The sequence below is a fragment of the Gobius niger genome, assembly GCF_951799975.1.
Source record: "Gobius niger genome assembly, chromosome: 9".
In the NCBI taxonomy this organism is placed as follows: Eukaryota; Metazoa; Chordata; class Actinopteri; order Gobiiformes; family Gobiidae; genus Gobius; species Gobius niger.
In genome coordinates, this window is record NC_136860.1 from 3,932,469 (window position 1) to 3,944,579 (window position 12,111).

The 12,111-nt window shown below is 41.9% G+C and overlaps 1 protein-coding gene across 13 annotated transcripts in view; it reads right to left on the reverse strand.

Annotated features, from left to right (window-relative positions):
• The window catches only part of tns1b (tensin 1b), a 256,725-nt gene that overhangs the window by 33,513 nt on the left and 211,101 nt on the right, over positions 1-12,111 (reverse strand). The gene's annotated exons all lie outside the window — the stretch shown is intronic.

The window sequence follows — 12,111 nt, forward strand, 5'->3', positions numbered from 1 at the left end:
TCCCACCTCTGCACGACCCTTTGACTAAACAAGAGCTCTTTGTTGAGGGTTTAATGTTATCAGCAGAATGACGACACAGGAGCAGCAGTGTCCCACAGCCCACTGCAGCTCCTGTGCTAACGCTAACGCTAATGCAGCCATGCTAATGCTGGAGGGGATTCCTGAATACTTGAATCATGGTTTCCAAAGTAGGTCCGGGTCATTGCTTAGAAACGTTTACAGTCGAAACACGCAGCTTTTAAAGACAACCGTGTCCATAACTGTTAACCTCTTCAGCCCAAAATAAATTAAAAAAAACCTAGTCCAGGGAGTTGGACGCACTTGGACACAAAGGGGCGCTCTTCCAAACCTTCTCAGTGTAAATTTGACTTTCTCCAGAGTTAGACTTTAGGTCATGAGTGACAGTAACATGACGCTAAATACAGTGAGCTCTTTGTTTCCAGTAAAAAGGCTGAGGCCTCATTGCTCTTCAGTCACAGACTGAGAAGTGAAGAAGGAAGTCATGGAGATTCTGCTTTAAACAGAACTTCAGACTTCTGCTGCATATAAGAGTTATATCATATTCTGAAACCATACCATACCATATAAAATGTGGTATGGTACTATTACAAAAAAAACATGATTTCTGCTTATAAAGGTTGAAGAAATATTCATATATATTATCTGCTGTAGGTCATGTGTGTCCTGGTTCCTCTGAGTCGTGGTGGGTCATGGTGGACCATGACAGATGTGGACAGGACTGTGGTAGATCTACTTTTGCTTTGGAGAAAATAGTTACCGTAGTAACTGTTGAAGAAATGAACCTCATAAGCTTCTTCTGCAACATCTGTCCACATCAGTCCTGCTGCACCACGACTCAGAGGAACTGGGACAAACATGACTTCCTTCTTCACTTCTCAGTCTGTGACTGAAGAGCAATGAGGCCTCAGCCTTTTTACTGGAAATAAAGAGTTCACTATTTAGCGTCATGTTACTGTGACTCACGGTGTCTGACCTACAGTGTAACTCTGAAGCCAATCAGATCACAGAGACTCAGAGTGGGCGGGGCTTAAATGTGACCAAACGCCAAGATCTAAGATCTGAGACAAAAATAATAAAACCCAGGGCTCAACAGGTTAAGGTTAAGGCTCACTTTATTGATGCCTGCATTTGCATTTAAAAACTAGTTAGCATTTATAATAATTTCTGCAAAACCTATAAAATCTGGTTGATTTGTTGGTTTTTGGTTTGTTTGGATGCTATGTTTTGCCATTTGGCTTCATTTAACTAAAATATACTGTTCTCAATCAAAAAACACATACAAATAAATGCTACAAATATTAAAAAGTCGATCCAGGCAAATGGTCAGACTCACCTGACCAGAGGATTCACCTATTGTGCATGTTTTAGTGGTAAAAACTCTGCAGACAGAAAGGCTAACTCGGGATCTTCACGCTGTGAAGGTAAGAAGGTGCTAATCTCTGAGCCAACCGCGTTCCCCAATTATCTCATTAACCAAGACAACATTTAAAAAGTGCACGACCTGAATGACCCCGTTTTCAAATCGTGAAAGTCGGAGGGCGAGAAATCTCACAACACATCGGCACCTTCTGTCTGGAAACTATCCAAACAACAAGCGTGTTTTAGAGGGGAAAGCAGAAGCAGGGTGGAGCTCAGGCTTGTTAACGCTGAGCTGAGAGGAGGCGGGTCTTTCCATCACATTACACTCACTTTACGGAGGACAGTTTGTGCCAAAAACTAAACTGACATCACTAAGTTTGCACGGTTTACAAAGTTACAGCATTTATATGATTTATATGGGGAGAGAATCCAGATTGAACTCTTAGTGACACGAAAACCAGCACGAGGAGCTGTGTGTCGATTCTGATTCTGTGTGGGTTTAATGCTCTGTGGGGGGTCCGTGTTCGCCGGTACGAGGTGAGTGACCTGCACTAATCATGAAACGGGAGCAGGGAGGAGACAGGCGTGACGGCCCGAGCAGACGCTGACGGATGGAGCTCAGGAAAATGTGTTCGTGTAGAAATGCACAGCAATCGTTCATCTGTCGTTTAGCGGAGGCAGACCTCCTGCCTCTGCTAAACGACAGATGAACGATGTGGTCAGACTCAGACAGAAAGGTCATGTTTGGGACGGATTTCTTTCACTTTACGTTCGCTCCAATTAACAACCAAGTCACACCACAAACAGATGTCAGATTCACAGTAATGCAACATGAGGACAATTACTAATTCACCATAAAATACTGTATTCATTGAGTAGTTTCCTCAAAATGTCTGCATTAATTGTCTTAATTCAAGCCATTTTCAAGCCATTTATTCTCCATTAGGGGCAGCACATTGAGAATGATTCTAGTGCTGTGTTATTAATGGGTATAAAGATTTAAATGTCCAGATCCAAAAAATAAAGGTTGTAGTACTCGTAAAAAATGTAGAATTTTTTCCAAGATTTTCCATAAATTGTCATATTTTTGTATACAAAAAAAATGTATATAGTATTCACGAAGGTTCCAGTGGGTCTATGAGTTTTGAGTCTATATTGAAATACCCACAAATGTATCTTTATCATTGCAATTGGCAAAAAGCTTTTCAAAATAATCAGTAAATACCAGAGGTGGGAGTCACTAAATGCAAGTCCCAAACAAGTCCAACTCAATTGGTCATGGGGCCTGCATTGTAAGGCAGGGGGCCCAGGGGCCTACTTTAAAAAAAAAGTATTTTAAAAGAGTCTTTTAAACATGAGCTGCTTTTCCCTGCAGTCTGAAAGATAAATATAAAATAATATTTTGATTTTTGTTAGTTTCTGGCAGGTTTTCTGTCAGTGGTTCCCCTGTAATGCCCCAGCCCCTGTATACTCGGATTCGCCCCTGCTCAAAGTAGATTCTGCACAGCCTTCAGTCCCGCTGTCACTGGGCTCTGAGTGGCTGCGGAAAATAACCTCTAAATTCTGTAACTTTAGAGAGAACGCCTTAAAACACCGAAATGAAACCAAGATTTCTGTCATTAATCAACTCCTACATGGTGATTCTGGAGGCTCCGTCTGCGCAGGAGCTTCAGTCAACGTTTCAAACGTTTTCCTGTCCTTAATAAATGTCTATGAATCTTCACCTTTTCACTCACTGTAGAAACGTTTAATGCATCTAAAGAAACACGTTGCATTTCCTCCTGCCTTTAATTACCATATGTAAACATAAAGGCGACGCTTTTACACAATGAATCCTGATCTTTCAACAGCAAGTCACTGAGAGTCACTGGCTCAGGTCACAAACGGCAAGTCCCAGGTCAAGTCAAGTCTTTTTGGAGCTTTAGTCAAGTAAGTCCCGAAAACTGCGACTCGAGTCTCCCATCTCTGGTAAATACATCTTCTCTTTTGAAATTTCTCCGGCAACGATGATAACATGATTTGAATCGTTCCACTTTTGAGTCACGAGCCATTGTTAGAGAATAAAACCGCTCCTCATCATATTGGGTCATGCTTTACAGTCGCACCATCACTGTGGTGGTGCCAGAACTTTGGCTCTCAGGCACCTGCTCGTTTTGGCTTGCATATCAGTATGACGCTCAACAGAGGTTATTATCCTGACTTGAATTGTCAAATTTCAGCACGATGATGCCTCCGGGTCCTGAACTGATGGTAAATACAACTTCTCCTGCACAAAACACTCCTGCCAATTTTTCATCTTTTTCTCCGGACACCATAGTTTTGAAAGATGGGTTTGTAACAAGGACACAGCTGTCTAAATAAAGTCGTTCTCTACGTTATAAACGGGTCTTTCTTCTCTTCGCTCCCGACAGAGCTTCCCCGAGATGCAATAAGCTAATCAGATTTCTACTTTTTCCGGAAAACGCTGTGCTTTGACTTTGCTGCCCCGGTCTTGACAGCCTGGCCCAGTCCTGTTTAAACATGGATCAAACGCAGCTCCGCCTCCGCCTCCCGCCGACCGTCCCGAGCTTCTGCTGATTCCGCTCGTCCTCAAATATCCCGTGCTGTGAACGTTGTCGGCCCGTGTCCCGTTGGGGATCCGAGCGATGCCAGACATTTAACGCCCCGTCGCCTCCGTGTCACCGAACGCGCTCCAGACTCTTTAACCTCTGAACCCTGACCCCGGGGGTTCTGCCCGGAGAGCGGAAATAGCACGTTTCCTCCCGACCTCAGCACACTCCCAAACATCCAGACACCATTTCAGGCACGGACGACGGACTCGGCCCCAAACAGACTAGGGCAGGCCTGGTTTAGGCCCGACTTAGGGCCATTAAGGAGAGACGCTGCAGGTGAATATAGGGGAAAGTGCAGATATTCATTAAAACCTTTACTGCTGATTATTGACCAGTGATGCCAGAAACTAAATACTAACTGATTACTTTTTTCAGTAACTAGTAATCTAGTTTTGTAACATAATGTGACTAACTTGGTTACTACAAATGAAGTAATCTCTTAACACATTGAGGCCACGCTGTTTTGGGGATTTAGCTGTAGAGTGCCAACAATCCAGACCATTTTTCATGATATTTGTAGCACCACAGCGTATTCTATGTTATAGCTATGGACACATGTTATGGCTGGTTTGAAAGACGAGACTCTAAGCTCTCCATAGGTGAAAACTGGTTAATTATCCGTGCCTCGGTTCCTGAGAAATCTAAGCTAAACAGAGGCTAGTTTTGATCAAAATCATTTTTTTTAGAAACTGAGATAATTAGTGTTTTATGAAACACTCTCCTTTCTGATTAACTCCTCTCTCCTCCTCTCTTTCCTGGCATTAACGTTATGTGAAGAGGCAAATGCCTAAATATTTCCGTTTCAGGTCAAAAACATTGTTGACATGTTTTGAAACACGTGTGTTCTCGATCTCTTTTTATGGCGTTTGCATTTAAACAGCCTGGTTCTGGATTGAAGACTTTAACAGGATGTTTCTCAGTCGTCCTTGGACCGATTTTAACCATTTAAAAACTCAGAGAAATGTTAAAATCTCAACTGTTTGGATCTTTCCATGGGAAGGCGTGTTTTGCAAAAAATGTGTCTCATGTGTTATGCATTTTAAAGGCAACCCCAGGGATGTTTTCCGATGTTTTCGACTGTTGTAGCGCCCCCTTCGTTGCATATTTTCAATATATTCCTCTGAAATACGTTAAAAGTTAAAATCTCAACTGTTTCGATCTTTCCACGTGAAGCTGCTCTGCTTTGTCAAACGCTCCAAAAAAAGAAAAGAAACGCAATAATATATATGCAAGTTTTTGCTTCACATCTGTTCATCACTAAGCTACCAAAATGTGTTTTAGAGTGTCTAGTTTTGTAACATTTAAAATGTGACAGAAATATGAGGAAAAAAACTGCTCGTATGAAAACTAAATAATGGATACAGCCTGGTTTATTAATTAAAAAAGGTTTGCTCAGAGGTTGTGTGTTTTTTGTGTGGGAAGAAAAACCTTCCAAATCGTGTCAAGTCCGAGCCTGTAAAGTTTGGAGTCTGTAGGAGCGACTTAGGTGGAGCAAAGGAAATGACCGTATTTACAGAGTGTTGTCGGGGGGATTCCGTGCATCGCGTGGAAAACAAACATGTCAGTGTTTGTGCGTGGGAAACACGGCGGCCATGTTGGAGTTATCGATAAACTGAGGCAAAAAAACATCACGATTAGTTCTAGTATTTAGTCCAGGTTCAGTCTTCCTTCTTGTCCAGGCAGAGCATCACTTTGCAAAGACTTTAAAAGCTGTACAACTATTTTAAACTTGGGTCCATATTTCATCCAAAAGTGCATCTCCTTCCACTCCCCGGTAGAGCTTATTTGGCTCCTAATCAAAACAGTTCTGCAGCACTTTGCACTTTCTCTCGTTATCGACGGCTTTTATGGAGCCCAGATTGCCCCGCACTTTCCTCCTTTCATTTACCTTTCAGGGCAGCTCATGAAAAATACAGTAAATGGATGTGAGCAAACTCCAGGCGGCGCAGAGAGAGGCGGGACACGGGCTAACCACTCTGCCACAGAGTGAGAACACGCGGCGTCTGTGAAGCCACAATCACAACAACTCCAGCGCCAATCGAAACACAGCGTCTTGTGAGAACTGCACTGATGAGGCTCAGTCACCCGTGATTTCAGCCCACAGACGGAAACTTTAAGAAAACACGGGCGTGAGAGAACATTGTTATTGAAGCTACAATCAATGCATAATGTTGAAACCTTCTAAAGAGACCATTGTTAGCGCTGGGACGGAGGAAAGGCCAGAGTTAAGAGGCAAAACGTTCTGATTTTGGACCTGCAAGCAAAGCATTCTCACAATAAGGTGTTTAAATTATTGTCATTCTCTTAGACTTACAATATCTTGAGGTTTTATTTCAGAGGAATATATTGATATATATCAATATGCAACGAAGGGGGAGCTACAACAGTCGAAAACATCGGAAAACATCCCTGGGGTTGTCTTTAAAATGCATAACGCATGAGACACATTTTTTGCAAAACACGCCTTCCCATGGAAAGATCCAAACAGTTGAGATTTTAACATTTCTCTGAGTTTTTAAATGGTCAAAATTGGTCCAAGGACGACTGAGAAACATCTGGGCTTCACTGCACTAGAAAAATGACCACCTTAATTGAGATAAATGACTTTGCTTTAGTTAAAGGGACTATACAGAGTTTAAACATGTTAAAACTAAGTATGTTCCTCCCCCTACATGTTCCAGCCATGTCCTAATGTGTAGAATGAGCTCAGACCTGTTCACCACAACTGCCTCTAAAATCCTGCACTGTCACTGAAAAAGGTGTTACTTCACTTAAGGTGCAGTTACACGTATGACCTGAGGTGGCAGTAGTGAGCATAAAATGGCTAACTTGCATCTAGCCTCTTTAAGGTACTTTATACTGACTTTGAGTCGGTTTAAACTTATGTAAGACCAGATAAAGCTGCTACTGATGGAACAAGCAGAAATTCCTTTTAATTTAAAAACAGACAAATTCACTTGAAATGAAATGCAAAACTCAAACTTTAGATTTGATCTTGTATTTCAAGCAGATTTACGCCATGTCTTCCTCAAGATGATTATTATTGTTCCAGTGTCTGCTGCCCTCCACACCTTATACACTTCCATATGAGGAAAACGTTTAGAAACAACTGATCTAAGAGCAACTAGACGTGTCTTCTTGCACTTAGAAAGTAAATGTGGAGAAATTCCAGCGACAGAAACAGCTTTAAGCTTGGCTTAAAAGTTCTATCGCAGGAGACTCCGAGAATGTCCGGTATCAACGCTTTGTACAATGAGTTCTGATTGGACAATGGTCGTTTTGGGGGCGGGGTTTGGTGAAAGCTCATTGTCCGGTTCTCTGTTCGTCCCGTCTTTGCGACACGACTGCAGCTCCAGGTTTGAGAGAAAGGCTCTGGTCATGGTCCGAGTGAGTGGGAACAAACAAATGCATGAATATATTTAATCCTCCTCCAGGTTTGGAGCAGACACTGAGGTCCATTCTCCTCCGTCTGTGTCCAGCTGATCGGGACAAAGAACCACCAACGAGCTGCATTTCAACACGGGTTTGTTCTACGTCCCTGAGAGTGAGGAGGCTGCACGTTTTACAATTAACATTTCTAAGCAGATATTATATTAGCTTATGGATGAGATGCTGCTTCAGAGAGAACTCTTTAAACCAAAAACTGGGTCATTGTTTTTCAAGAATTTGCTCCACAAACTGACCTTCCTGGTGTCTCCATGTCTTCGATATGACTGAGATTTGCACATTTTTGAGGCAACACAGTCTTAAAAAAAACCCACAAAGACAAAAAAGTGTGTAAAAGTTCCCTTTCAGTCATGATTTCCCTGCTTTAGTTTCATTCTTGTTCAACTAACAGTTTACTCTTCTGTAAGTCTTGTTTTGACACCATGGTTTCAAAAAGATCAGAGTCACTAAAGTATCACACTTTTCAAAACCATCAAAATCTCTGATCACGCAGCATAAACAGGAGAACAGGTGTAACAAGCCAAATTAACCCCACCCAGATTAAACCCTGGCCTTGGCCAAACTATACCCGGGGGTATAAAATAGCCTAGGCTAGACTACACCCCCCTGGGCCAGAATATACCAGTCTAACTTTTCACAATCTGAACAGATGTTATTGTTTTGTTCTCAAAGTGGTTATTGTTATTGGTTTGTTCTCACTAAATAACCATTAAGGAGAAGAAGCATGACGTTTTCAGAGATTTTGTGATAAAAAAAAAAGAAGCTTGACATTGATTTGACTTTTGAAATGTGAACATTGGTAATAACATAATATAGGCCTACCTGTTAATATTGCATCACATGTCAACTGTGTACGCCTTGAACTACCATAACAACTATAAGCCATTGAAAGTGCAAATCCTCCGTTTGATGCTTCACATTCGTTTCGCGCGTTGTTGTTTTTTCTTTTATTGACAGCGCTCGTGATCTTCCCTCGATGAACGGAGCTATTTACAACAATCAGGTGACATTTGTGATAAGGCCCAGTGAAAGTGTCTTGCTCAAAGACATAACAACAGCCTGTACCTGCAGGAGCATGGATTTGAACTGCCAACCTCCGGTTAAAGGACAACCCACTCTATCACCCTAAACCAGTGGTTTTCAACCTGGGGGTCGCGAGACAAATTTGGGGGGGTCGCCAGATCATTTAGATAAAATATACATATTTTCATTAGCATATAATGTAATGTTTTATTGTAGCATGTGTTTGCTATTTTACCAGAGTGCCATTATTTGTCTGTAGTTTGATGAATTTTATTGCAGCCATTTGTTTTGTTCTTTAGTTTTTAAGAATTATGAATTAAAGATATATTCCTATTTCTCACGGTGTGACCCGGGCGGGGGGTCACGAATCCCTTTACCTGTTATAATGGGGGTCGCGGCTCCAAAAGGTTGAGAACCACTGCCCTAAACTACTGTATAATTCTTGCTATATCACTTAACATAACTGTTATCATTGTGGGTATAATCTGGCCTGGGGGGGGTATGAAATAGGCCAGATCATACCCGGGGTATAATATGGCCTGGGCCCCTTTAACCCCTGGTATAGTCCAAATCGGGGGTAAACTCTGGCTTGTTACACCGGTGTTCAATTGAAACATATCTGTTAGCGTTAGCCTGTTCAATGTATTTTCCCTATAGCCGTTAGCATTAGCCATCAAACATTGCAAATTATGAGCAATACAGATGTTTTCAGCTGATGTGCACCCATGGATCACACTTAGGTCGAAGCCTAATGTTTGAATATACAGACCTTTTCAGACTTTACTTTACATGTATATTAGCGTACGAGCTAAATGCTAACTCATATTCAGTGACATGTTTGTTTTTTGTGGGTCGGAAACACATCCAGTGCCCATGAAACTTCATCTTATAAGATGTTAGAGATAAAGAAACCACAGAAACTGTATGAATGCCATAAAATGTCAGAAGCAAGTCAAATTCAGTGCTTTTAAATGCCATTTTTGTTGCCCAAATACTACATTTTAATGCTACGAATGCAGAAAAATTCAGCCCGTATTTCATTTGCAAACATTTCGTCAAAGAGGAAAGAGAAATAACTGCAGCTGAATATGTTTTAGACCATTATTTGGTGTTTTTGATGAAATTATACAGCAAAGATTGTTGAGCAATGTCATAATTTTCCAATAAACTTAGATGTAATGCCAGCCAGAAACTAATTCATACTTTTTAATGCCCTGCAGAAACCCTGTCCAAGGCCACTAAACATCATCTTATAATATATTTATGATAAAGAAACCATAGAAATAATATAAATGCCATGAAAAGGACAAACCTCACCAGACTTAAGTATTGAGCCTGGCTTCACTTCATTTGTATGTGGATCCGGGATGCGACGACTATGAAAAGGTGCACGTTTTGTAGGAACAGGCTCAGAGCTAAAGGCATTGCTGTGATTTCCCCTGACTGTTGCTATGACAACAGCTAGCACAAGTCAAACTAAAGTGCAGTAAAGTCGTTGCCCCTCCGGCAGCCCCCGCGCCTCACTGGCCTCTTGTGCTTTTTCTCAGAAGTCGGAAACACTCGGGTCTTGTGTAACTCGGACAGTTTACAGTGAAGTGACCGGAGGCTTTAGGAGGGGGGGGGGCCGATAGTGCCGACGCCTGTTTCCATCACAAACGTCCAGCTCCACACGGGAGATACCAGCTGTTTACAACATACAGGCTTATCGCACAGAGACAAGGCCACGGCAGCAGATGGACATGGACGTTATCCCCAACCATATATTAGTGCAATGTTCTGCAAGTGAAAATTTCTCCAACCAGGAAATGATATTTTTGCGCACGAGGAAGTTTAAGACTCTGTCAGTAACTCACATTAACCTTATAGGTTAATGTAACTTAATTTTAACATTTCTAAACTCCCTTTAGTCCCTTTTACATAAAAAAGTTAGGTAACACTTTATAATAATGCTACATGAGTACATGCATGATTTTCATGAAACATTCATTCTTTACTAAATCATGACTTCTCAGGAACAAACATGTAGGTTCATGGACGACTTCATCCCTGAATTAAACGTGTAACTACTGTAATGAAAGTAAATGAAAACTCTTAATAATTCATCATGATCATGAGGTTCACATAAGAAAACCATGAATTCACTAAAACGACAATGAAAAGACAATAAAATAATCGACCAATCATGATCATGAGGATCATACATGAACATCATGACTCATATGGAGGAAATCTACCTGCAAAAAGATAAAGAATAACTTTACAGGATCAAATTTACGGCAATCGTGAACTTATCATTTGCTAATCTTTAAAACATCATGATTTTATTATGATCATGTCCCTCAACTAAAGTGGTGCATCATCCTAAACTATTTAACCTGTGAAAGACCAGCTCTGGAGCTCCTATTTGGTTCTGCTGTTCTTGTAATCATTTGTAATTAAAGTTTTTAAATGTTTTTTTCCACACAAAAATTCCCATTGAGGAAACAATCCAGAAATGATTGCTTCTTCTTCAGGACTAAGGTGGTCTGTAGCGCAGCGGTTAGCGGCTCGGTGGCGCAGCGGTTAGCGCTCTCGCTTCACAGCTAGAAGGTCCGGGTTCGATTCCCACCTGCACGGGGCCCTTCTGTGTGGAGTTTGCATGTTCTCCCCGTGTCTGCGTAGGTTTCCTCCGGGCACTCCGGTTTCCCCTACCACTAAAAACATGCACAATAGGCCAGGATGAAGTGTGTGTGAGTGAATGTATGGTGGTGGTCAGAGGGTCCGTTGGCGCAGACATGTGTAGTCGCAAAAACTGATGCTACAAATGTAGCTTTCCACCACCGAGTGTGGAGTGAATGTACAATTGTCTCATGTAAAGCGCTTTGTGACCATGTCTGTGAAAGGCGCTATATAAATGAAGATCTTCTTCTTCTTCTTCTTCAGGTTAAACAGTTTAGGATATGGTTATCCGCTCCATCACGCGGTCGCTCCGAGTCTGATCTAAATCCAGCGCCTTAAGCCCCGGCGTTCCTCCGGCCTGACTCACGTCTCGGCTCTGGAGTCTGCGTTCAGTCCCTGTCACCTCATCGCACCTTCTCGGACCCGCAGCCCAAACATAGTCCACACATAATCCAAGTGCAGGTTCGGGAGAGCGTTTAGTCCCACACTGCAAAAAACAGACTCACGCTGACCTGGAATCACAATACGGGCCCTCAGGAGACTTTACAGACACTTTTAATAATTATCTTTTCACTTTAAGGTAGAACAACAACCTTAATCATGGCTGGGATCTGATCTTTAGTTTAAGTTTGACAAGTTTCACAAAGCAGCAAGTGCGGGTTTAGGGGTGGCCAGGGATAGAACAGGCCAACCATGATTCCTTATTGGCCACTTCAAGAGTCCAGCTTTCAGTTTTATGACCAATAAAGAGCAAACAAATAGAGCAAACCTTTGCAAATTCAAATGCCAATTACATGCAACTTGATAAAGCTTTCAGGCTCTGGTGCTGTACTAGAAAAGGTGCCATCCCAAAGATAAAAGCCAAGATACGACCCTGTAAAGTAATATTTATGTGTTCATTCAGAATAGTAAAACCATTCACCTGCAGCCACAACTGCCCTGGATGGGGATGACAAGAGTGGCAGCCAGTCTGGTCAGGTTTATCGGTTCA